We start from the raw sequence: 26,944 nt of genomic DNA, 5'->3' as shown, positions 1-26,944 counted from the left end.
TGTCATAAGTACATATATAAGAACAATAAGACAGGCCGTCAAGCATACAATAATGTGTATGTGTGTACAAACAAGGATGTATGCATGTGAGATAAAATACAGAGCAATAGAAAGAGTCTATAACAGGACGCTAGAAGTTCAGACACAAGATGGAGATAAATACCAGTTCGTAGTAAGTTACACAATAGTTGAATTCTGTACAAGAGGTTGAAGTCACAAGGCAGAACCGTTTACTACGCGTGTAGAGTTTGTGGCTTCTATGATGTGCCGGGTTACTTGGTGCAGAATGTTCTCGCAGGTAGACTTGCTGTTAACCATGGTGAGTATTTTCTAACAGCGTGAAGTTAATAACCTAGGCGCATGTTGCTGTGTATGTATTGATGTTGGTGGCGTTGATAAGCTGAAGGTGACGATGGTGGAGGCGACGATGGAGAAGGTCCTGAAATGCTGCTAGTGTTGTATGTCGCTGGAACATGACTGAGTCGCTGGAACATGACTGAGTCGCTGGAACTGGCTGTCTGTCTCTGGATGCTCTGTGGTCAGAGGTTAGTCCTTAGAAGGACTAGAACCAAAGTATTTCTTTATTCACCTCTAAAAAGGTTTACATAGAGGGGACGTTACAAGGACAGACAAGGGACATGTAGGGAACAGACACACATTCTTATATACAAGATGAAAAGACAGACGGATTTACATATATTATACGGATGGGAGTTAAAAATATAAGTGATGATTGGATGGAAATTGGGTTCCGGGTTAGTGAATTAACCCACCGGTTGGTTATTCCTTTGGTAATCTTTTCCTTTCTTTTATGCCCCGACCGACCGTGCAAGCACGGCATCGTGCATTCTCATCTTTCTTACCACTGTCATCCATCTTTTTCCAAACGCTCTTTGCGGCAGGCTCCTCCTCTCCAGACGGATCTTGCTGGAAAGATGGGCGGTGAAGTAATCCACCAGCTCACACCCGGAGATGAATTGGCCTGTCGCAATCCCTTTCGCTCGCATCTTCTATGCCACATCTTTCAGTATGGTTATTACGCAGACAAAAACTACCTTCTTTTCTTTGGTGAAAGAGGAAGGTAGTACAATCTTTATCATGGACTCAGACGAGAGCCGTACTCTTTCTGCATCCGACATCAGCTGTTCGGCAAAGGCCATCAACTTCCTCAACTCCTCACAGTGTACGAAGGCGTACGTAACCGTTTCACTGGCACGCCCGCACCTCGGACACGTGGGGGAGGTGTCAAAACCATGCCTTGACAACCTTTCTCGAACTGGTAAAGCCGATCGGTAGCACAACCAGGTCAAAGATTTCTGGTAGTTATCCAGAAATCTCGACCCGAAAGTCCTCCCAAACAGGTCGGTTAGCTGCCTCTTATCGAAGCCTAGAGTCTTCCCCAGGACATCGTCGGATTTAAGCTCTGCCAACCCGCTATAAAAATCCTGCTGTCAGCATTGCTTGCTCGAGAGAAGAGGGAAAGTGCTTGTCTGCACTCCTCCCGCCATTCCCCCAACTTGGGTCTTCGCGTGATCCATGTACCTAAGTCTGCAAAGGACTTTAACTTTGGGAAGAACTGCTCGGCATGCGTTGACCACACCTGCTCACCATCCAGATGGCGTCGGAGATGTCTCAGCCTCAGCGCGTACTTGCGCATCATTAGCCAGGGCATCCCCAGCCCATCCTTTAACGGTTTCTGGCAACAGATGGAGCGCCTCACAAGTGGAGTTAAAAGTGGAAAAGTATCCGCTCCAACTTGGTTATCCACAAACCGGGGCAAGGCACGACGGTTAGGCGGTAGGTTATCAAAGATGCTATGAACACCTGTGCAATCTCTGCCCTTTCTAACAAGGATAACTTCCTCCCAGACCACTTCTGGGCTATGGCTGTCGCCTTGCTCGTCACCTCACTCCAGTTCTTCTCCACCTAGAGGTCCAGTCCAAACCAGACCCCGAGCCTTTTAACCGGGCCCTCCGTCCAGCGCGCTCGACGACACTGTTGGGAGGCATCGATTTACCCCGCCAGGTGCCGAGTTGCAAGCCTACTGATTTTTCTTGATTAATTTTAGCTCCAGCCACGGTTTCGTATCCTCTGATGCCGTCTTCTACGCGAGGTAGCTGCCTTTCATCGGACACGATGATGGTGACGTCATCTGCATAAGCCGTCACATTTCCTTCATAACACAGATCATGCGGGTCCGTCCCCATGTCCCTCAGTTTCCGCAGCTGTGGCTCGACTGCCAATACATACAAATGCGGGGACAGGGGGCAGCCCTGGCGAACCGAACGCCCGATCGCGAAGGGGTTCGAGAAGAACCCATTCGCCCGGACTACAGATTCGATATTGCCATACACGACTTTGATCCAGCCTCGGAAGGTCGGGCCAAATCCGTTCGCCCGGAGGACCGCCGCCAGATACTCGTGGTCAACCCTATCGAATGCCTTAGACTGGTCTAAATTCACAATTCCGATGCATTTTACTAACCCGCACTATGGTTTAGCGAATGAGGTGAAGCTTGTCGTGTATCATCCTTCCTGGGATGGCACATGTCTGTGCTTCGCCCACCAGGTCGCCCACGACAACCCTAACTCTCTTCGCAAGCACCTTGGCCAAAATCTTTAACTCTGTGTTTAGCAGAGTTATGGGCCGAAAATTATTAACGTTATCCCCCTTGCTCGGGTCTTTCCTGATCAGTGTCACCACTCCTCGGCTCACAGTTTTGGGAATTCTACCATTCTGCTGCCAATTCGTGTACACACTAGCCAGTACGTTCCCGAACAAGTCTGGCATACTACTATAAAATTCGTAAGATAGACCATCCAGACCCGGCGACTTGTACCCGGGGCACTCGGAAAATACCCCTATGATCTCCTCGGCTGTGATTGGTCCTTCACAGCGCTCAGCATCGCGAGTCGAAAGACACGGGCCACCGGCCAGAAAACGCCGTAAGGCGTCTCCGTGGCCCCGCCCCTCCCGAACAACGCGGCAAGGTGCTTGTGAAAGGCCTCACATATCTCATCTTGTCCTTGGATCTCCTGTCCGTACTCATCTGCCAAAGACTCAATCGTGGAATCGATGCCACGTCGGGTTTCTTCCGAGCGAGCCCATCTAGCAACATTGATACCTTCACGGCCCATTGCACGTATCCTAGCCCTGACCCTGCATCCTTCGTGTTTGGCATTGAGATATCGATCCAGTGCCGATCTCGCTGCCAACACTTGTGACACAGAACCCGTTCTCAGTGCCTCTTCTAATGCCTTAACTAATTCCTTTCCTACTCTAGTCTGCTCTAGACTTAACTGTGCTCTTTTGAGGGCACTCCACCACCGGTTGTTAATGACAGAACCGGTTAGTACCCTCTTAACTACCACCTTAATCTGGCTACGGTAAGCCTCGCAATCGAATAATGTCTTGTTTAGCTTCCAATAGCCAGATCCCTGTCTATGCACCTTATCTATATTCACCCTACACGTCACTAATTTGTGATCCGTGTAGGGTACATAAGTGAACTGTGGACAACTAAAACTACACTTACATCTAACGCTTACTACTATCCTATCTATATAAGACCTGACCAATCCGTTGTTCCTGGCCCAAGTCCACATTGGGACGTTCGGATTGTCAAGTCTATATCGATCTACCAGCTTGAATCGCTTCAGCAGATCGATGAGGCATGAGTTAGCTTTTCTATCTTTCGAGCCTACGCTATCCAGGCGTGCATCTAGTATAGCGTTAAAGTCGCCTAACATTACTGTCCTTGAAGTCACCAGGAAGTTCTCCAGGCCTCGATAAAAGTCAGCCCGTTTGCCTTAGATCCCAAGCACGTAGATGCCAACCAACCTTCTGGGTCCACGAAGATTGTACGTGTCTGCATGACCAGGCTTTTTCGGATCAAGACTGCAACCCCTCTGCTCCCCACCTCCTGGCTAGGAGAAATTATCTTCTCGTAGTCGATCAGGAGGTTTCAGAAGGCCTGCAGCTTTCCCAGCCTGGTTTCTGTAGCGACCATAACAAATCTATACCGTGTGACCTGAGGTCGTCGAGGAGGCAGGCATGCTTCTTCTTCGAACCCAAGCCACGAACATTCAAGCATGCAATGCTTAACACGGTCATCTCACATCATAAAAGGAAGGAAAAGCATTGATTACCTTTCAAGGGGAATAGTTCTCAAAACTTTTGAGACCATTCCCTCACTTTTATCTTTCTCGTTCAAAAAAGGTTCAACCGGCGGGTCGACCACTTCTTTAAGCTCTTTGAGAGCCCCAATGTCTTTAGGATGTAATTTTGACAGATCAAAGTATAAAGTTTTAGATATTCTGACAACAGTTATTGGACTTTGTTTAAAGTCATTTTCATATATATTCGTATCTAGATGGGGGTCATTAGACCCCATCTAGATAGACATTTTTTGCTTTATAAGCTACAGTTACTAGGTCTTTTCGAGGGGGGATATCTATAAGGATGGGTTTGAAGGGGTTTTTCTTTTTTTTTTTCCTTTCTAATGTTTCGGCTTTTGAAACTTTTGTTTTGGGGGCCTGTGTCTTTGTGGGTGAATCCATTTTTTTGGTACGTTTCCGTGTGTATGTCTGGAATTCTGCATTTCCTTCATTTGGGTCCTGAATGATGGTTTCCTCTGCACGTGTTGAGGCGGTCACCCCCTGGGTAACGGTCTCCTTGGCCGGGAGTGCCGCCTCTTTGGTAGATGCACTCCTGGTAACGGCCTCCGTGACCGGGAATACACCCTCTTGGGTACCGACAGAGGTTGCACTCTGGGTAACAGCCTCCCTGGCCGCGAGCGTAACCTCTTTTTCCTGTGGATTTTTCTTTGTTTTTTTCACTGTAGAAGTCCCCTCCTGGGGGTCAGCTTCCTTGGAGGGGGTGTTGGCAGGTTGGTTTAATTCTTTTTTAATCTCAGGGCACTTTTCTTTTATGAGTCCTTTTTTCCCACATTTAAAACATCATGGCCTTCTGTCCTCCACATATATGGGTATGCTTATGTCTTCCATAACAATTGTTTCTGGAAGCTCCTCCAAGTCGTTCGACGTGGCTTGGGCCAGGATCTCAAGGGTCTGACCCCGCCAATTCTGCGGCCCGTCTCTTGTGATTTGTTTAATTTGGATCTTTTCTTCCCTCTTATACAGAAGTGTGGCTACAATCCAGCCTACCTCTACCTCCGGAGGGATGTTTTTAATTTTTATCCGGGACGTCCTACGTCCCAGATAAAGCGGTAGCAATAATATATTGCCACTTTGTAAGGTTCGAGTCGAATATTCCCTTGCACGCTCTGTCGACTCGAACCTTGCCTCTATCGTGGCGAATTTACAACCTCTTGCAAGATATTTTATTTCATTCATTGTTGCTTCGAGACACTTCTCAATGATACTTTCTTCAAGGTGTTCAAATTTTTTGGTTTCGCTGGGTTTTATAACAAGTAGTAGGCTCCAGAAGATAATGTAAAAGAGTGTGTCACGGGACCTTATCAGAAGGCTGCGATTGGTTGGGTCACACATTGGCGCAAAATAAAGCAAGAGACAAACTGCACCAAAACCAACCAATCAGAGTGGTGGACACAACTGGACCTAAGCGGCCGAAGGTTGGCTGTTATCTGCTACGTCCGTATTTGTATTATATATGTCAGAGAGAGAGAGAGAGGATTTCACTAAGGGTCCGCTACAGGTTCATGATGAGGGTTGTTATCAGCAAAAACTTACAAACTTACCTCTTTAAGTGCCAAACCTTCAGCAATATTTTTTGCTGTCAGTTGAAGTGGAGTTAATGGAATTTCCGTATTTTCATCTGCATTCCCAGTTTGCTCTCGTTCTAATAGTATCGGTTCCTCATTACATAAACTTTCCGAATTCGATGTTGACTTTCTGCTGTGGAAAGACATTGATACAGTCTGGCTGTCTAGCCAAGCACCATTCAAAGCTGAGAGTTTTACTTCATTCCATAACTGAATTATGTTATACACAGCATCGACACAAATATTCACTGTAAAATTCCGCCTCACACTCCGTAAGTGGCTATAGTAACGCATACACAAACATATGCAGGCATACACACACAGTTCACGCAGATGTGTGTGTGTGTGTGTGTGTGTTACTATTTACGGTGATTATAGTTTTTAAAATTAACTCTTTTGATCGTTTCTAAAAGTCCAGAAGCAGCCTTGAGGTCAAATGAAAGTGTAGTTTTTAAATTCTTAAAAAATTAACTGAGTTCCGTAAGGGCGAAATTACAGACTGTATCCCAAAATTAACGGCCACATTTAACAATTCCCGTTAGCGCAAAATTGCCTGTAGTGTAAAAATGCTAATATAAATTGAAAGCAGCAAGGAATGTATCAGTCAAAGTATGCAGAATAGTAATGACGGAATACTTGAATATAAGTTATTGAACTACTGGTTCATTATCCGTTGCTACGCTGCCGGATAAACATATTTCTAAATCGTCGACACAAATTCATAAATTGTGCAAATAATGTTTAGATTGACTTTCTTGGTGAACATTAGTAACGGTTTGCATACTGTTAAACAACATTTATTTAAAATACTGACAGACTTACACTTTAAATTCCCTCGTTTATATTAAAACTTAGTTGATATGGTGACAAAAATACCTACCTACCTATCTTTCACTACCTCTCTCTCTCTCTCTCTCTCTCTCTCTCTCTCTCTCTCTCTCTCTCTCTCTCTCTCTCCCCTTCTTTTATTGCGTTCTCTGTATGTTGTAAGACACTGAAACACACACACAAATACACATATGCACAACACAAGCAACCAAAAAAATAACTTTATATCTTTCAAAACTTGTTAGTTACGATGGTGACAACTGTACCTATCTAGCTATCTTTCACACACACACTCTCTCCCTCATTCTCTCTGTCTGTATTTCTCTCTCAACAACTTTTCTCCTCTCCTTCTGAAAATAAATTGTGACGTATATGCTGATTCCTCCCTTCTTTCCCTCCCTCTTATAGATGTTTTGACGGACAGACAGGCACGGAGATCCACTTGTCTTTTATGATATAAGATTACGTGATAACAAATGGGTTGCAGAATATTTAAATTTGTTATAGGTGTTGATTACATGTTAAAGAATTCACTTCAACTCAAATCTGTTATAACTATCAAGTATTTCTTGGAAAGTTAATTGCGACAAGTGATGCTTCTTTGTAAATATGTTTTACGTTAGGAAACATCAGCCCTAAAGATCCCTGGAATCCCAACCGATTTGAATATACTCTCAATTTCGATAATTTTTCGGTGAAGTCGCTGCATATTGCTCTTTTCCATAATTTTGTCAGCCTTGACTAATCATCTTCAGAAAAATGTCATGATAATTAATTCTATTTTTCATAATTTGTCAAGGTCAATAATATGTACTTAGTATTGTATACAATATTGTTTCTCATCGTTTGTTTCCTTCAAATTTATACAATCTATTTCTCTCCTTCTCTCGTTCGTTATCATATTTTCCGCTTTATTTTAGTCATTCTCTCTATCGCTCTCCCTCCCTCTCTCTCTCTCCCTCTCTCTCTCTCACGTCACTATATTTTTCTTCGTATTCCCTATTCACAGCGCTTTTTTATTGCTTAGCTAATTTTCCCACAAACAAACTGTAACAAAACAAAGCCAAGTAAAAGGTTGCAATTATGGAAATGCAACAAATGTCTCGAGAAATAGAAAGACATCAATTATTGTGAATACGATGACGGTTAAGAATTGAAGTTTTACGGGCAAGTGAAGTGTAAGCAATTGAATTGCCCCAAATGCATATCTGTTGATGATTAATCACATTAGCAAAAATGTACAAATTTGTGAAACAGGAGTGGTAGGGTCGATCGAATCGATTCAGATCTCACCTGTATATTCTATTCTCTTTTAAAAATTGATATCAGTAAAATATAGAAGAGAAATAAAAGTATATGAAATAAGGCATTTAGTCCGCAACTCTACCATTTGTTTCTCAACCGCCTCCAAAATTCTAGTAATTTCGAACATTCAGCGCTGGATTAACTATTAAGCAAAATAACCATATACTTAGGGTATCGAGGGAAAGGGGGAACTAAAGAAATAGTAAATGGTTTACAACCCTAAACTTGCTAAAATAATATTCGAGATGCCTCATCTCTACTAAGTATAGAATCAGATGTGTTATGTAAGATTAATTTTGAGAATTTGATTAAAGACTTTGCAATTTAAGAAAGGATAAACTTTTCAAATATAAATAAAGTGGAAGTATACAAAAATAAACCCTTTCCCCCATCTTACTGTTAGTTTTGTTTCATTATTGTTATAATTTTGAATGACATATATGTGGGGGTACTAAAATCTTTTAAGTGCTTAGGGCCTCTAAGGGTCTTAACCCGGCCCTGCTAACATTGACAGTTCATCACACGTGTAAGGGACATATAGTCGATTGTATGGATTCCATCATAATTGCGACTTATTTTTGTAACCGTGTGAGAGTGAAACTTAACACGGGTTTGAACACTGAGCATAAAGATTATTAAATTTCATCTGTTTGTCAGCGTAAACATTATTAAATTTCATTTGAATAGTATAACATTATACTTTAATATAACGTTAACAGTTTTTGTTTTTTTTTTGTGGAGGGGTTGCCACATAAATCCTTAATAATTCTACTTCTCTAATTATTCTATTGTAATCAATTCCGAGTGAGCCACTCCTCGTGAAATTAAATACCTTGCAGTACTTAGTTACGTTACTATACATTCTGGGTTCAAATCTCGTCAAGATCGACTTCACCTTTCACTCTTCCAATGTCAATAAATTACGCACAAACTATGTATTAGATGCCAATGGCTAGAGCTAAATATCCTACCACAGGAACAGCCCACCCAACTTGCAGTTGGCCAGCATGATCAGGTTGGATTACAATCAGAGGAAATAAGTCAGCAACAGGACACTCAGTCTTCTTTCAAGTTGTAGATCAACAACTGTTGAGTGAAGAAGAATTTACTACAAATTATTTAATCGAATATGCTCATTCTCAATCAATATACACTATTGTGCCAAAATTATCGATAATTATTAGCAAGCTCCTAAATCTCAAAGTGGCCAGGTTCCAGACACATGCTGATACAAAGCCGTTTCTTCATCGATCTCATTTTGAGGGCTTCTGATCATCAATTTAGATAGTGCATACGGCACCAATCCAAACTGAACATTTAACTTTGCTCTGAATAACTTTGTGGATCACTTTAACAACAACTACTACTGTGACTATAATAGCTTTGATTTCCAGAATCGGCAGAGACTTCATTTCATCTCTCCTCTCGAACTTATTTCACTTCGTAAGTTTCGTAATTGACATAACATTGTCATGAAACCTGACTTATGATTCTAACACCATTTGCTTTCTCTCTAAATTTCATAAAGCCAACAATCTGAAGCCTCCCATCATCTCCACTTGCAGCTATCTCAAAGAACTCATATGAAGCTACCTCAGTAAACTTACATCGTCTCTGGTTGCCGCCTTCCTATCCCAAGTCACTGCTTCTTCAACACTTTTTCCTTCTCCACTAAGATTTTAAGGGTTAGCATTTATGGCGACTGTTAAAGCTTTAATTTGTATATTTTAGATCTATATTGTGTTTATATTTTTAGCGTATATACAGACAGATATGTATGCGTGCGTATACTATGTAGTAGACGTAGCACAGCTGGATGGTTAAGAAGTTCGGTTTACTATAACAAGGGGTTTCGATCCCACTGTACGACATCTTTGGCAAGTGTCATTTACCGTAGCCTTGCGAATGAAATTTAAATAATAGAAACTGTACAGATGCTTGTCAGATGGATTGTACCTGCCATGCGAAGGTCCAGCTTTAACAAATACTGTGTCACGCTGATTCTGCCTGAAAATTGATTTAAAGGTACACATGCTTGTGAATTATTCAGCGACTTACAAGTGATTTAATGAACAACTTGTAGCGTACCTTTAGTGAAATTCATCCTCTCTCTCTGACATATAACATAAATGCGGACGTAGCAGATAACAGTTAACCTTCGGCCGCTAATAAAGGCTGGAGGGTATATCAGCCAAAATGTTGTGTTAACAACAAACAAGATGAGGACAGATATCCGTCAAATGTAAATAATGTAAATAATGAATATGGAGCATGGTTCTATATTTAAGAGATGAGGAATTATGTACATTATTTACATTATTTATATTAGCTACATTCGACGGATATTTGTCCTCATCTTGTTTGTTGTTAACACAACATTTCGGCTGATATACCCTCCAGCCTTCTTCAGGTGTCTCCGAAAAGATACAAAAGATATGCAGCCCATATGACATCAGGACAGTATTCAAGAGTAATACAACATTTCGCAAATATCTCCTTCAAGTAAAACCACCAATAGAAGAGAATATGCCCAAAGACTGCGTGTACTCCAACCCATGCAGCTGTGGTAGGTAATACAAAGGCGAAACATGCCCCCCGTCAAAATAAGGGTAGACGAACATCGCAAAGCTGTGACACGAGGAGATATTGATAAATCGGGTATAGTTGATCATGTATGGAAAAGTGGAGACCACCTCCCCCTGTAGGATGAAGTTAAAATAATAGACAGAAAACACCACTGGAAAATAGGAAAACTAAAAGAAGCAGCACATATGCTAAGGCACAGCAACCTCCTAAGCAGACTGAGTGCAGATATGAACAGCATATGGGAACCAGTATTAAGGAAAGATAGAAAAAGATTAGATTTATTAGTCCTAAAATTCACTCCATAATTGCCCACGGGCATATGGCGTAATAGTTAACAGCGTGGGCTACTAACTCCGAGTTCGATTCCAAGTAGTGACCTGAATAATAATGATAATATGGGAAAATACCTTAAGAATGAGAACCCAGGTTTTAAATTTCCCCAAGACACCTGAAGGAGACTGGAGGGTATATCAGCCGAAACGTTGTGTTAACAAATATCCGTCGCATGTAAATAATGAATATGGAACATATTTTGCAAACTAAGCTAGTTTTGCAAACTAAGTCGTCAAAAATCATTGTACTAGCCATTGTTATCGTTTGCATTAAAATATTAGCAACGTATCATGATAAATTTTTAATATACAATTAAAGTTTATCGAAACTTTTAAAATTTGGCATATTAATATGCTTTTTCAAGTTGAATTGCTGGAGTTATTTCACTTTTTCCAGAAATATGCTTTTAAAAAGTTATAGAGGTTGTGAAATAACTCCAGCACAAAATGACAGCTACCAAATCTTGTTTTCTGACTGAGTGAAAATTATCAAACATGCATAATGCCCTCTTGAGATTAGACGAACTTGTAAAGTGGTCAAGGATGCGATTTAGAGCAAAAAAGTCGCGTAGTCTGACATTTGTTAAGGGAGTGCAGAAAGAATTTAAATTTCGAATATCTGAAGAAAGCATTACAACAGTCAAGGAAGAGCTTGGGACGAGTATACGCTGGAACATTGTCAGACAGAAGTCGTGGGATTGAAATTATGAAACAGGCCGAGGCTGGGTTATCAGCGATTGATAATTCGAAGTTACCAGGTAAATATAAAATTTGGTGCTTGCAGTTCGGCTTGTACCTGTGACTTGCGTGGCCACTTTTAATATACGAAGTAGCATTGTCACGAGTTGAAAGGATTGAACAAAAATGTAATGTGTTCATTAGAAAGTGGCTAGGCCTACCTCGTATGTTGAACAGCTCAGCTCTTTATCGTAAAAGAGGTTCGTTGCAGCTACCCGAGTGAACGCAGATCTGTTGTTAGCAACAGCGTCAAAACAAGAGAAGCAGAGAGAAGAGAGCTTCATTTGATCCGATGTGTTCACCAAGGTCAGATGACGAGATGGGAAGTGTTGTTGTTATATATATATATTGTATTGAGTATTAAAGGAAGTAGTGAGTACTTAGTATGAAAGATTAAGAAAATGAGAGAGACTGAAACAACGTGTTAACGATACAAGATACTTTATTCGACTGCCGTTGTTGTACAAGTTAATTGTTTTGGCGGGAAACAAAGTGAAAGTCCTTTTATCAAGGGAGACAATGGGCGACGTTGATTGTTCATGTTTGTTGTGATGATTATATAACATCTTCCTTTTTTTTTTTTTTCTTTTTTTTTTATATCATCTGTATCTACAGGGAATAATTATTCGTCGTCCACTTTTTGTGGTTTTATTATTTTGTAGTGTTGAATTCTGTAGTTGTGCTGTTTTTGTATTTTCATGCGTGTTTGTTGACTTTGGAAATATATTTTCATAATCTAATTCTTCTGTTATGCGAACGTGTTCGTTTGTTTTAAGAATATGTTGTCTATTTCGTTTGAGTGTATTTCCTTCCTCTGTTATTACTAAGTATGAACGAGGTTGCTCTAGTTTTTTAATTATTTTGCCCCTTCTAAACCAATTGTTGTTAAACTTAATTCTAACCGTGTCGTGTGGTTTTAACTCTGGGAGTTCTGTTGTAATGTTTGATTTCTTCTTTTCGTGAGGCCTGATACCAATTTTGTCGTGTAGTATGTTTGGGAGATTTGTTCGCAATGTTCTATTCATTATTTGATTTGCAGGGGATGGTGCACCATTTTGTAATTTAGTCGTGCGTAATGCTAAGAGCGCTAACTGAGGTTCTTCGTCACTTTTGAATGCCTTTTTTAGCGTCTTTTTTATTGTCTGTATATTTCTCTCAACCATGCCATTCGCTTGATGATAATGCGGGCTTGTCTTCGTGTGATGAAAATGCCAATTTTTTGCAAATTTTTTGAATTCAGCCGAATTGAATTCTGGACCGTTGTCACTTACAACTGTTTGCGGAATTCCGAATTTAGCAAAAGTTTCTTTTAATTTTTTGATTACGGTTTTTGACTGGCAATCATTTATTTCGTGTAGATCAAAAAATCTTGTTGTATAGTCAATAATTGTGACATACGAATTTCCAGACAGGTGAAATACGTCTGTACCCACTTTGGTCCATGGTGTAGTAGGTATTTCATGATTTATTAGTGGTTCGGCTGCTTGTTGATTTTTGTAGTCAATGCAGTATGAGCATGTGTTAATCATGTCTTTGATTTGAGCGTTAATGCCGGGCCAGTATATACATTCCTTCGCTCTCTCTATGCATTTTTCGATACCCATGTGTCCGGTATGTATTTCCTGTAGAGCTTCTCTACGTAATGACTTAGGTACAATTATTCTTGAACCTTTTAGAACGAGACCATTGACGATTGATATTTCATCACGAACGGATATGAATGGTTTGATGTTTATTGGTATTTTGTCTTTTGGGGGCCATTCTGTTCTTGTATATGTGACGAGTGTCTGTAGAGACGGGTCGTCTGCAGTGGCTTCTTTATACTCTTTTAATTTAGTGTCGGTTATGGGGTAATTTTTTTATTACTGCATGAATGTGCGATTTCATATCTTCGTCTGGTACTTCTGGAGTATCTTGCTCAAGGTATGCACGTGATAGGGTATCTGCAACAATTGATTCTTTACCAGGTATGTGGTTTAGGTCAAAATCATATCTTTGTAATGTTAGTAGAAATCTTTGGATTCTGGGGGGCATTTAGTGATCGATTTTTTGAATATTTGCTTCAACGGTTTATGGTCATTTTCGATTCTGAAATGAGTTCCGTATATAAACTGATGAAATTTCTTGCATGCGAAAACTATACTGAGAGCTTCGCTCTCTATCGGACAGTAGTTTTGTTCCGCTTGAGTTGTTGCACGAGATGCAAACGAAACAGGTAGCCATCTTTCGTTGTGTTTCTGCTCAAGTATCGCTCCGAGCCCATGCTTACTAGCATCTGTAGTTATTTTTATTGGTAGATCTGGATCATAAAATTGTAGCACTGGTTTTCTTGGTAATCATTTCTTTTAGCTTTTTTATTGCTTCGATTTGTGGTTTGTCGAATGACCATAACGTGTCACTCTGTAGAAGCTGGCGCAATGGTGCTGTGACTTCGGAGTAATTAGATAAAAATTTACATAGGTAATTTGTCATACCTAGGAATCTTTGTAATTCTTTTTTACTTATTGGCAGTGGCATGTGAATGATTGCTTGTACCTTGGTTGGATCTTGTTTTATCCCTTCGCTGGTTAATATATGCCCAAGGTACTTGATTTGTGATTCATAGAAGATACACTTTGATTTATTTAACTTTAATCCGTGCTTTCGGATTCGATCGAAAACTTGTTGTAGTCTATTTGTGTGTTCTTCTAAAGTGTTGGACCAGATTATGATGTCATCCTGTGAATTTCTTGCTCCTTCTATGCCCTCTATTATTTTTGAAATTTCTTTTTGGAAAACTTCACTGGCGCTGTGAATTCCAAAGGGTAGTCGTGTGAAGCGATACCTTCCAAAAGGTGTGTTGAACGTTAAAAGATGGGAGCTTTCTTCGTCAACTGGAATTGCCAGTATCCATTAGATGCATCGAGTTTTGAAAAATATTTAGGGTTATGCATTTGTGCAAAAATGTCCTCCGCTGTAGGGAGTTTGAAATGTTGCCTTTTTATGGCTTTGTTTAGATTCTTGGGGTCTAAACAGAGTCGGAGTTTTCCGTTGGCTTTTTCAACGATGACTAGGGAATTTACCCAGTCTGTAGGTTCACTAACAGGTTTTATGATATCTAATTCTGTCATTCTTTTTAATTCTTTGTTGAGTTTTTCTTTTATAGAAAAAGGAACCGATCTTGGTGGATGAATTACAGGAGTTATTTGTGGATCCACTGTGATATGATGTGTTATTGACAAAGTGCCGATTTCTCCGAAACAGTCTTCATATTTTTCTAATATGTCGTTTTTGTTCGACGAATTTATTTTTGAAATTCTCTGAATCAGGTTCAGATCTTTAGCTGTCTTTGCATCTATAACTGCGTGCGAGTTTGTTTTTGCAACAATGAATTTTATTTGCTTTGATAATTCTTTGTATTTAATGACTGCTGTGCATTTTCCTAGCACTTTTATAGCTGTGTTATTATAAGCTGATAATCGAGTTGAGGTTTTTTGCAGTTGTGGTTTTGGAATTATATTTCTATATTCTCTGAATGGCAGTACGGTTACGTCTGCTCCTGTATCTATTTTGAATGTTACATTCGAGTTGTTCACTTTTAGTTCGACCGTCCAAATGTCTTTTGGAGTCTTGAACTTTTCGATTTTGTGCACGCGGGAATTATTTGCAGTGATCATTTCGAGTGCATGTGTATCGTCATCTGATTCATCGTCGGTATGTATCTCTGCTTTATGTACAAATTTTCTTGATTTGCACATTTTTGCATAGTGTCCTTGTTTCTTGCATTTTTCACATGTCTTGTGAAATGCTGGGCATTTATTTCTTTTGTGATTATAACCACAATAGTGACAGTTAGTGACGTAGTGTTGACTTGGCGCTTGAAACTTCGCGGGCTTTCTGTCACTTCCGCCTTGTTCGTTTTGATGTCTGGATTGCATATGGCGGGTTATTTGAGTTTTGGCGCCTTTTCTGTCGTGTTGACTATATACCCTCGAGATTTCGTTATCTCTTGTTTCGGATGTGGCATTTAGCATCCTTGATTGGAGTCGTGTTTGCTCTGCACTCTGACCTGCTTGAATTGTTTTTTGTAGGTCTAAATTTGGTTCTCTCAATAATCTTTCTCTTAATCTCATGTCTCTGATTCCACATATCAGAATATCTTTGGTGAGACTGTCTGTGAGGTTGCCGAATTCGCACTGTTGTGCCTTTTGGCGCAACTCTACTACGTACTCATCGAATTTTGATGTTCCGCTTGTCCACATGTGAAGAATTTGTGTCTTAGGAAAGTTATGTTTTTCCTGGGTTCACAATATGCATCGAATTTTTCGATTACTGTCTGAAGGTTCATTTCTTCGTCGGGTGAATCGAAATCCAGTGTGGAATGGATATCTCGGCCTTTAGAACCGATGCAAGTTAAAAACATTGAAGTTTTTACTTTGTCTGGCTTCATGTCACTTTCTGTTGCTATCAAAAAGAGATTGAATTCTTTTTTCCACTTTTTCCATGCTGCGGCTAGATTTTCCTGATTAAAGTCTAGGTCTTTTGGATGCGGTAAATTTTCCATTTCGTCTTTGAAGTATGATTTCAACTTCTTTTTTCCTTTGGTTTCTGTATTTTGGGTTCTTTTAGTATTCTGACACCATGTTGTTGTTATATATATATGTATTGAGTATTAAAGGAAGTAGTGAGTACTTAGTATGAAAGATTAAGAAAATGAGAGAGACTGAAACAACGTGTTAACGATACAAGATACTTTATTCGACTGCCGTTGTTGTACAAGTTAATTGTTTTGGCGGGAAACAAAGTGAAAGTCCTTTTATCTAGGGAGATAATGGGCGACGTTGATTGTTCATGTTTGTTGTGATGATTATATAACAGGAAGAACATGTTGTTGAGAGGAAGATAAGTTGGGATGAGATATGGAAGTGGACGACTTCTCGGCTGAGTTTCCTGATTCGTTCATCGTATGATGTTTTGCCATCACCTACGAATCTAGTAAGATGGAACGTCTTAGAGAATGACATCTGCAAATGTGGAAAGGTCGCCTCACTAAAACATATTCTTTCCAACTGTTCATTAGCATTGAACAGGTACACATGGAGGCACAACTTGGTCCTTAAGGTTATCTTCAATGCTATAAAGAACCAAATTCATCTCAACAACACTGAGGAAAAACCGTTAAAAGTACCATCAAGAGATTTCATTACCTTCGTGTGACCAGGTCAGCGGATCCGTTTCAAGAAGAAGATCAAGAAACTTCCTGAGAAAAATGACAAGTGGAACGGCTATTGGGAGGTAACTGCAGATTTACCTGGGTGCCAGGTTTTCTTTCCCATCCCAGTTTCGAAAAAAACAGATATTTTGATGTGGTGTGAAAGAAAGAAAGTTGTAAATATAGTCGAGCTAACGGTTCCTCATGAAGATAATATGGACGCCGCTCGGGCTCGAAAATTGAACCGTTATGAAAACCTCCTCGAGGAATGTGAAGACGCAGGCTGGAAAGCGGAACATTTTCCTATCGAAGTCGGATGTAGAGGGTTTGTTGGACACAGCGTGAGACGACTGTTGTTATCACTAGGCCTAACTCATCGTAAAGTCAATACCACCATGACTGATATCCAATCTACAGTGGAGAAGGCTAGCCACTGGATTTGGTTAAAAAGAGACGATGAGCGATGGCTAGAACTATATTGAGTTCTTCATAACCAGCTGATCTAGCAAGCGGGGCCTCATATCAGTGAGGGGGGCCGGTGTGCATTGATGCCGTCGAGAGGTAGGCCCCGAAACGGCGCGCATTCTCTCCTGATGACCCCATACACTTGCTAGCTTCCGATATACGAAGCTTTTAACTGGTAGCACTTGCATGTGCAAGTTGTTTGCAAGACAATTATTTTTAGCACATCTCACGACCAGGGTACAAGCAACAGAACACATCGTCAACGCATTTGACATCGCGTAGAATATACTTATCAACACACATGCTTTCTTGCTGACAAAAGAGTTCTCGTGTTTGGCTTGTGACTATACAAACAGGCATGAATGTGTCTGAGACTTACGACTAACTAAAATTACCCCAAATTGTCAAACTTTAATTGCTACTAGCTCCGTATTTATTGATTTATAGCGAAAATGATTCTCGCGTCATTCATTAGCCGATAGAAGTGTATCATTACACTGAATATGAATGAATTCAATTCGAACAGAAAATGATGCTGGCAGCCAAACCAACTAGATCCCATAATTGTTAATACACTTGATTAAGAATCCTTGAAAATTTTATGTTTAGTAAGGGATATTTGAAAATAGAGACGCTAGCTGGCTGGCAGTGAATGCGAATTTTGTTAATCCATCTTTCCATGTAGGAAAGCGGGAAAAGAATATATTAAATAATACTTGCCTTCAGGACTGGAAGGTGTTGGAAATGGCTTATCCTCAATAACAAGTTAAATTAGTAGTAGGATTTGCCTAATCTGCTTCCTGTCACGCGACAACGCTAACACACACACACACACACATTATCACAGAGTTGTGCGCGCATAATGAGAGACGTAGTGAAACAATAACATGTTATTTACGTTTATACACACACACACATGCGTACACACAGACGCGCGCGCAAACACACATTAATACAGAGCGGTGCGCGGGTAATCAGAGAGACGTAGTGAAACAACATGTTATTGGCGTTTATACATTGGTTTCTATTTTACCTGCATCTTTCGATATCTTTGTCTTGTTTTCTTCCTCGAGGCGGCGAGCTGGCAGAAACGCTAGCACGCTGGGCGAAATGCGTAGCCGTAATTCGTCTGCCGTTACGTTCTGAGTTCAAATTCCGCCGAGGTCGACTTTGCCTTTCATCCTTTCGGGGTCGATTAAATAAGTACCAGTTACGCACTGGGGTCGATATAATTGACTTAATCTGTGTGCCTGTCCTTCTTTGTTTAGCCCCTTGTGGGTAGTAAAGAAATAGGTATTTCGTCTGTCGCTACGTTCTGAGTTCAAATTCCTCCGAGGTCGACTTTGCCTTTCATCCTTTCGGGGTCGATACATTAAGTACCAGTTGCGTTCTGGAGTCGATACATCGCCTGGGTCTCTCCCTCAAAATTTCGGGCCCTGTAGAAAAGTATGTTTTCTTCTTCCTTATCCCTATCTCTCTAACTGCCCCTTCCTATTTCTCACGCTCTTTCAAAAACAATACCCATTTAAGAAGTGACATCTAATTTATTACTGCCTTCACAGTGTTCACCGCTTTACAAAATCAAACTAGAAAACTGGACAAAACAGAGAATACAATTGAAAAAATTAGAAAGAAAAAAAGAGAAAAACTAAAAACAAAACAAAGACAATTCACCACCTTGGGTTGAAAAGTTTGGGGCGCGTGGAAACCTCTCTAATGGCTATTGAGACACACTAGCACGCTTGCGGAGTTGCCGCGGGTGATGGCGAGACTGATGCGCTGGAACAGCCAAGTGCCCTCACGAGCCTCACCAGTTACCTCTGCAAGGCGAGTTGCCAGTGAAGGCAGGAATCTCACAGTTGATGGTCCGACGCCACCAAACGTCCCGAACGCCACAGGATGGAAGATGTAATTGGCCGACAGATCGCGGTGTTTAAGGATTTTGTTTTGCTCGGCCGCAGAAGCTGTGGATCTCGTCCTGACTGCAAGCATCCTGGATGTGAGAAGAAGCAAAGGAGTCGCTAACTGTGACATCTCAGACAAGGCATCTGCCATGCGACCAGGGGCATAGGGTGCAGTCGTCAGGTCTATTCCCATCACATCTGGACAATTCAGATGGTTCTAAGATGGAGGGGATGTTTACCCGGGCCAAGCTCCTTTTGAGTATCAAGTTCGATTCCGTATGACGCGCGAAGCGACCAGCATTCAGGCGGCAAGAAAGGCCATGGAAGTCTGTGGAGTCGAGGAGCCTGTCACAATGACAGATCAAACCCGTGCATACGTCAGCTCCCACTCTGAGGGCAATGGAGACACGAAGTTCGTCCAAGCTGAGTAGGCCACCAACATTAGCCACAGTCACCTGAGTATTTGGCGCTAGCAGACAGTAAGCGACACCTTGAAACCTGGTCCGACTGGATGAAGAGGGAATAATAGGTGGCCTTCCAAATTATGCTATCGCAATCTCTCTGACTCTGACAGTCCTCCATCTTCTCAGAAGCAGACAAGCCCAATTCCCTCCAGGTTTGGAGAGCTTCATCCAACTCCCTGTTGGAACTGGTCCATGTCGGAGAGGAGAGGATGTTGCTCACCAGGGTGGATCAGACGTGGGTGGAGGAAAGGAAGCAGGGAAGAGAGGGGGACGAACACTTACGAAGACCCAGACCGCCAAATCGCTTGGGCAATGCAGCCTGATCGCGGAACGTTGGAGAGAATTTGACATTGATTAAGCATTCGAGTCTCTCAAAGATTAGATTGTCGAAGCGTTGGAGGCACGATGGGGATCGGTAAAATGAGCTGACTCTGAGTAAATATAGAAGCTTAGGGATCGAGAAGTAATTCCTAAGTATGAAAAAACCTTAATGGGGTTCGATACCTTCAATAGTTTTCAGCAATTGCTCAAGGGCAGTCACCTTCGACTGGAAGATGGACTCAAAAGCAGGGTCAGTGATTGGGACACTAGAGAGCACCAAGCCGGTGGGAGAGGGACTGCAATGGAAGGGAAGGACTCTGCAAAAAGGTCAATAGTTGGTTGATGTTGAGAAGCCGGGTGGTTGAGGATCCAGAACTCACATTTGGAGCTGTTTTACTCGGAGACCCCAGCGACCAAGCTCCCCAACCATCATGATTGCAATGGTGGAAAGCCTGTCCGGAGGTTCCCCCAAACAAACATCGTCGAGTTACCAGCTCAATACCCCATTTGGTGATGTCTTCAATGTCCAGTGCGAACAGAGCGTGCCCAAGTGATTCACCCTCTTGGACTCCTGGAACGGGGGTGATGATTTGGTCACCGAAAGAGATATAGGAAGGCTCCCGATAAGCCTGCCATGCAAGACGGTAGAGTTGTAGGACCTTCTCTCTTACTAAACTGAGAACAGCATCGCGGCTGATGGAGTTGAAGGCATTCTTAAGGTCAAGTTTGAGGACCTTAGGTGACAAGGAGGGCAAGTTGGCATAAGTTCTGGTAACATGGGCGGCAGCTTCACATCCCAATTTGGTGCCCACTCCTAGATGGGTGGGGGAAAATCCTTCCTTCAATAAGCAAGAGACCGATTGTAAGCACACTTTTGCAGTGAGGCGGCGAAGGGTGCAGCCGACCGTAATTGGTCTTAGGTCTCCATTGGGTTTGGTGAGCCCGAATTATTTTGCACCGAAGAATAGTGGGCGGATATAAAGGAGGACGTTCGCTGAAGAGAACTGATTCACAAACTGGGTCAAATTCTCCAAGAGCTCAAGTCCGGCGTCACCGGCCGATAAGGAGATACCATCCTTGAGGTGTTGAGGCCGAAAACCATCAATTCCTGCACCTGAACCAGCAGTATTCTGGGGGATCGGGCCAGTTTAATTGATTATCAGGGGGTGCCGGTGGGTGCTTCTCTTTCAGACGTCTAAGAGACTCAGAGTCACACGGAGCGAGGGAGATTAGAGAAGAGAGGAGACGACAGCCCCTTTTATGCTGACTTTGCTGAATTTAGCATTGACAGCGCGCTTAAGGTTTATCGGTTGTCTGTCCGTAGGCACCGTGCTCGATGTCAAATTGAGGTGAGAAGTGGTTGGGGTGGACTTAAATAGCTGGAATTGTCGCTTGAGAGAGGATGTAAGGGAGCCCGATTTCACATCGTGCACGTGGAGAGAGAAGCAGGGCAACAGAAACAGTTTCTGCCAGTCGGACACATTGTTGGATAAACATACGTTTTTCAACAAGCTGGAGAGCGCGCGAGCAAAGCTATTCCGAGCTTCCTTAGGGATCCGGTTAACAAGCTTCGATTTAGATAAACCCTGGAGGGCTGCAGCAAAGTCCTCTGGTCGTCGGAGTGTGAGGCATTTCCACGGAGTGCGTCGGAGCTGAAGTGGCATTGAATGCAGGTTCAGTATGGAAGACTTTCGGTTTGAGCCTTGGTGATGCTGACACAACTCCTGTGGTAATTTTGGTGGCACAGGAGACAATTAATTGTCTTTAAGTAACGGCTAGTGCAAGAACAGAGAGCACAGTCAGGTGGTTAGCTAGCATCGACCGACTGTAGAGAGCTAGCATTAGAACTTAATCGAGGGAGTGCATCATTGGTTCCAAAGGTGGAACTAGAACGGATGTCGGGTGGTGCGGGGGGGAGTTAAAAGTTGTAGGAGTGGGGGGATTGGCAGGGTTAATTCCGTTTCCAACGAAGGTCGGGTGATGGGGGTTGATGGGGTTAATTCCGTTCGGAACCCGTGGTGGAGAGAGGTTAGCTTCTCTCGAGTGTACTGAAGTTGGTGGATAATGAGAGGTCAGAGGTTAATCTATTATCACATAGTCGTTCCACTAGGTAGGTCTCTTGGTCGTTTGACGCATGCCTCCGCCACCAAGAATGGATAGGTTAAAGTGGTGACGACCCCACCAATTGGCAGTTGTCGGTGATTGGGAGATAAAGAGCAACGTATGTACAAGAATGAGGGGGGAGGAAAATAGAAAAAAGAGGGAGAGTAGAAAAGAAAAGAAAGGTGACAAAACTTTACAGAGCGCTTTCAAAAAAGTTACACAATTGCGACATCCTCCAAAATGGCAGAGTGAATAGAGCAAAACAAGATAAAGATGATATACTGTTGAATAGTTCAGTTCAAGATCAAAAGCGCTGAAATGAAAAAAAAAAAAGGAAAAAGAGAGAGAGAGAGCAGATCATTGCGAAAATATTAGATCACAAGCCACCCACCTTTTATATATCTTTTTAATGAACTACTGTATTTTCCTGGCACGCTCATTGTTTCTGCAGCCAGTAAAGTAGCAGCGACAACAAAAACAAGAACAGGTCAACGTCACAATATTATGCTTATCGTATCTTAATTTTTAATTTTTTCCACAGAATTATTATAAGAAGTTTGAAAATGTTTAGGAAGCTGTAGCAGGATTGTTTGAACGCTGGAGAAAATGCATTGCAGTATCTGTTCCGACTCTTTATATTTTGAGTTCAAATCGTGCCTAGGTCAATTTTGCCTTTCTTCCTTTCGGGGTTGATAAAATGAGAATCCAGTCAAGTACTGGAGTCAATGATATCAACTACCATCTTCTCCAACTACTGGCCTTGTGCCAAAATTTGACACTAGAAACCAGAACGTGTTGAGTTTTGCTCCAGCTTAGAACCACTTTGAAATTCGATAATTCACTTAATATATGGATATTATAACTTCTCATTTCCTCTTATTTGTTCTTTAGGTAATATCAAAAATAATGACGGTTCAAACTATGTAGCCGAACTATCCGCACATTTCTCTCACTGTTTTTTTTTTCTTCTTTTTTCTTTTCTTTTACGTGGTACTGTTACCTTCCCTATCTCTTTTATTTGTTCCAATCATTAGACTGCAGCCATGTTGGGGCACTGCCTTGAGAAATTTTAGTCGAACTATGGACCCCAGTACTTTTTTTGTAAAGCCTGGAACTTATTCTGTCGTTCGCTTTTGGCGAACCACTAAGTTACGGGGGACGTAAACACACCAACACCGGTTCTCAAGCACATACACAAGGACACACGCAAATATATACAGCGGATTTCTTTCAGTTTCCGTCAACCACATCCACCACTTGAGGATATAGAAGACACTTGCTCAAGGTGCCACACAGTGGGATTGAACTTTGCACTGTATAATTGGGAAGCAAACTTCTTACCACGCATCTACGCTTACACCTATATTTGCTTCCTTAACTAACATGTTAATTTAGTTAGTCAATGAATAAAACTGGGAATTACTTTATTTGAAGAGTTATCGGGGGATGAAAAGTTTTAATTTTGTGTTACACACGAATTTGAATTCTCTCCCATGCTGTTATTTGTTCCGGAAATGAGGCCTACAATGAATTTTGTGGGTGGTTATATTTTAATGTAATTGGGTGAGGAATCTATATCACCCTGCAGACATTTTATAGTACATCTTGGCTATACAGTTTACTTTTTACTAGCTTCCAGAATGAGTCACAGAACTATTCAATTTTACCTACTTCTTCCAATTTTATTGAAAATTTCTACACAGGTGTAGTTTTTCATACCAATTACGAAAATCACAATCATTCTTTGGAGAAATTTTTAATAAAAAAAGTTGCGAACATATGATTCGAAACTTCAACCACTAGATAATCGGTCAAACACCACGAGCAAACTACCACGGTTTCACGTGATCAGCCAATCAGCGCGAGTTTGTAGCGTGACATGCTTTTCTGGAATGTTCTTGTAGAGCGACCGTACGTAAAGTAGATGGTGACAAATGTCTCCTTTTTGAACGCCACACAGTCGCCTTACAAAAGAAACCAAAATACAAGTGCCAAAAGGAATAAGAAGAAAAACACAACCGTATAATGTAAGAGAGAAAAAGGTTTATTTAAGATGTGTTCGTGAGCAGCAGAGCGTGTGTGTCTGTGTGTTCGTGAGTGCGACAAATGTGTGTTCTGTGTACGTGTGTGCGTTATAAATGTGAGATAATAAAGAACATAGAAAGAGTGTCCAGACACAAAATGATGATAATTACCAGTCCGTAAGATACACAATAGCAGAGGTTCTGTAGCAGAGAAGTTGGAGTCTCAAGGCCGGCTGCCGGTTGAACACATGTCGTGTAGCGGTTGTGGCTTCAATGCTGTGCCGAGTTACTTTGGTAGAGAACGATTCTCGCAGGTAGGCTGAGCTGTTAACCTTGGTGAATATTCACAAACAGCATAAAGTTAAACCTAGGCGAATTGCGTGAAGGCGACGGTGGTGGAGACGGCGTTAAGGTGAAGTCGACGATGGTGATGGCGACGGTGGCGAAAGGCTCTGAAATGCTGCGGTGGTTTTGGTGTCGTCGATGTATGTTGCTAGAACTGGTTGAATAGCTGGAACATGGCTGTCTGTCGCTGAATATTCTGTAGTCAATGGTCTAGGACCAAAGATGAATAATAGTTTGTCTTGACTAGCTTTTAAAGGATTTAGGTAGCTCAAACAAGGAATTAGAAAAACAGTGTCACGGGACCTTATCTGAAGGTTGCGATTGGTTGGTTTACACATTGGCGCGAAATAAAGCAAGAGATAAAGCTGTACTAAAACCAACCAGAGTAGCGAATACAACAGGGCCTAAGTCTCCGAAGGATAGCTGCTATCTGCCACGACGTTATGTGTATGATGTCTCTCAAAGAGGCATAATGTATTTCACTAAACGCTACATTCGCTTTGTCCCCTATAAAAAGAAGACGCTTTTGGCGCTTTTTAATCGCAGTGTTGAATACGGCTGAGCGCTTCCACTCTTGCTACGGACATTTCCACAAACGGTCAAGGGCAGACAGCCAAGGACCTCTGTTGCCATGGAGATTTGCATAGTATATTTTTGGGCCGACCGCATGTTGTCATTCAGATGGCTTTCTACAATTTCAGAGCTGTCTGTGTCTCTCCCAATCAGCCAACATTTATGTTGTTCATTGTAAACAGCCAACATCATTATCTTTATGACCTGCAATAAATATTCAGTTAAATGTTCGTGAGTTGTTTCAGATATTATTCATATACCTATATATCTTCATTGGCCAGCTCAACTCGAGCGACAAGCAACCACCGCGGCAAATCTTTAAAGACGGAAATTTCATCACTATAGTGATGATTTTTTAAAGAATTGTTTATGACTGTCTCAATCAGTTTAACTGGAGCGATAGGTCAGTAGAAAAAGAGTGTCTCATACACATGTAGAACTATAATCTTTTACACTCAGTTCTGGAATAACTATTTGAGGTTCTGTAGTATAAGTGAGGATAGGAGTTAGCAATGGTGTGTAATATTTGAGGTAGTAGAGTAGCTAGGTACGGGTAGGAGCTAACTCTCGAGTATGTTGCTTTACTTACTGGCGTGTAGTACGAGTAGGAGTTAGGTGTGATGCACAAAGTAGTACAGTATAGTCAGAGTAGGAGCTAGCTCTGGAATATAATATTTGAGGTAGAGGAGGAGTATAAGACGGGTAAGAGCTAACCCTGGAGTGTGTTGCTTCGGGTACTGAAGTAAGGAAACATGAGAACCAGTTTCATTGTTGAGATGGTGTGGCCGAATAAGTTTTCGAAATTAACGACAGCATGTAAGTGATGTTGAGGTTGACGGTGTTGAGAAAGGCTGTATGCAGTAGTTTTGTGTACACTATGAAATAGGAAGTAAAGTGGGCAGAAAAGTTCGGTGGCTTCTTTAACCAGAGTCGTACTTGCAAATATGTCTTGGCTGATGAGTGACGGATAGGAGAATTTCGGAAGTTCTGTATAGTAGATACACAAAAGAGATGGGGATGGAGTAATCAAAGTAATCACGGGCAAGCGTCTAGTACACCTGTAACATATTTTTCTTCGTAGACAGGAAGTTGTCAAGTAAAATTCACGTGCCATTAATTGGCTCATAATCAGTGAGTGGACGATATGTTTTCTAAAACAGCATTGACACACTTCAAAATATTTTTAGCCAAGAAGAGGGAAATATTGATCTACTTGTGGGACAAGATTGATTCTTCTACCAGAGATTTAATCAAACTTTTCATTATGTCATTCTTTCTTTTTAAGGGAAAAAAGAAAAGAACGACCAACAGTAGAAGAAAACAAGTAAATGTTTCTTCGAAATGTTTCTACAAATGACAAAAAAGCTTCTAACTATTCAGCCTTCTATTGATGCTGCTACTGTCGTCACAGGTCTGGTTATATTTTCTTTTTAGGGAGATGGACGTTTTACTAATATGTTTCTGTCTCCTTGTCTCCTCGTGTGTGTGTGTGTGTGCATGTGTGTGTGTGTGTGTGTGTGTGTGTGTGCATGTGTGTGTGTGTGTGTGTGTGTGTGTGTGTGTGTGTGTGTGCTGTACATGCATGTACAACACACACTCACGTATTATTCTTATATGCATACACACACATATATATAGAGAGAGAAATAGCGAGGTCGGTGCAGCAGTTTGAAAAACTGTTGTCAATATTATTGAATAATGTTGGTGAATCTCGGTTGAAGAGACCTACTTTCATCAAGTGTATATTGATCGAGGCATCCAAATAAAAAACTATTTTTAGTATGACAACAACATATTTAATTTCTTTCTGTTTTTTTTTATGTCCTATTGTTGCTTTGTATCTCACCTGTCCCGTCTCACCTGTTCAAACATTCACAAATTAATAAGAGAAGCAGTCCATCCAAAATTAGTTGCACAAGTCGAAACTTGTACAAAGATGAAATTTCTGAAAGAGGAATCGCGTTTTCTATTTTGAAACCCCGATGAGAAGATAATTTCTGTTCATAAATAAGCTCAATAAAG

The 26,944-nt window shown here is 41.4% G+C and overlaps 1 long non-coding RNA gene across 1 annotated transcript; it reads left to right on the top strand.

Moving 5' to 3' along the window:
* Positions 1 to 1,067: 1,067 nt before the first annotated feature.
* Positions 1,068 to 25,532, top strand: LOC118762989. The gene is made up of 3 exons (XR_004998744.1): positions 1,068 to 1,144; positions 24,215 to 24,218; positions 25,522 to 25,532. It is a non-coding gene; the product is annotated as an uncharacterized LOC118762989 (long non-coding RNA).
* The last annotated feature ends 1,412 nt before the right edge of the window (positions 25,533 to 26,944 follow it).

The sequence above is a fragment of the Octopus sinensis genome, linkage group LG1 (genome assembly GCF_006345805.1).
Source record: "Octopus sinensis linkage group LG1, ASM634580v1, whole genome shotgun sequence".
In the NCBI taxonomy this organism is placed as follows: Eukaryota; Metazoa; Mollusca; class Cephalopoda; order Octopoda; family Octopodidae; genus Octopus; species Octopus sinensis.
This window is presented reverse-complemented; position numbering and strand designations above follow the sequence as displayed.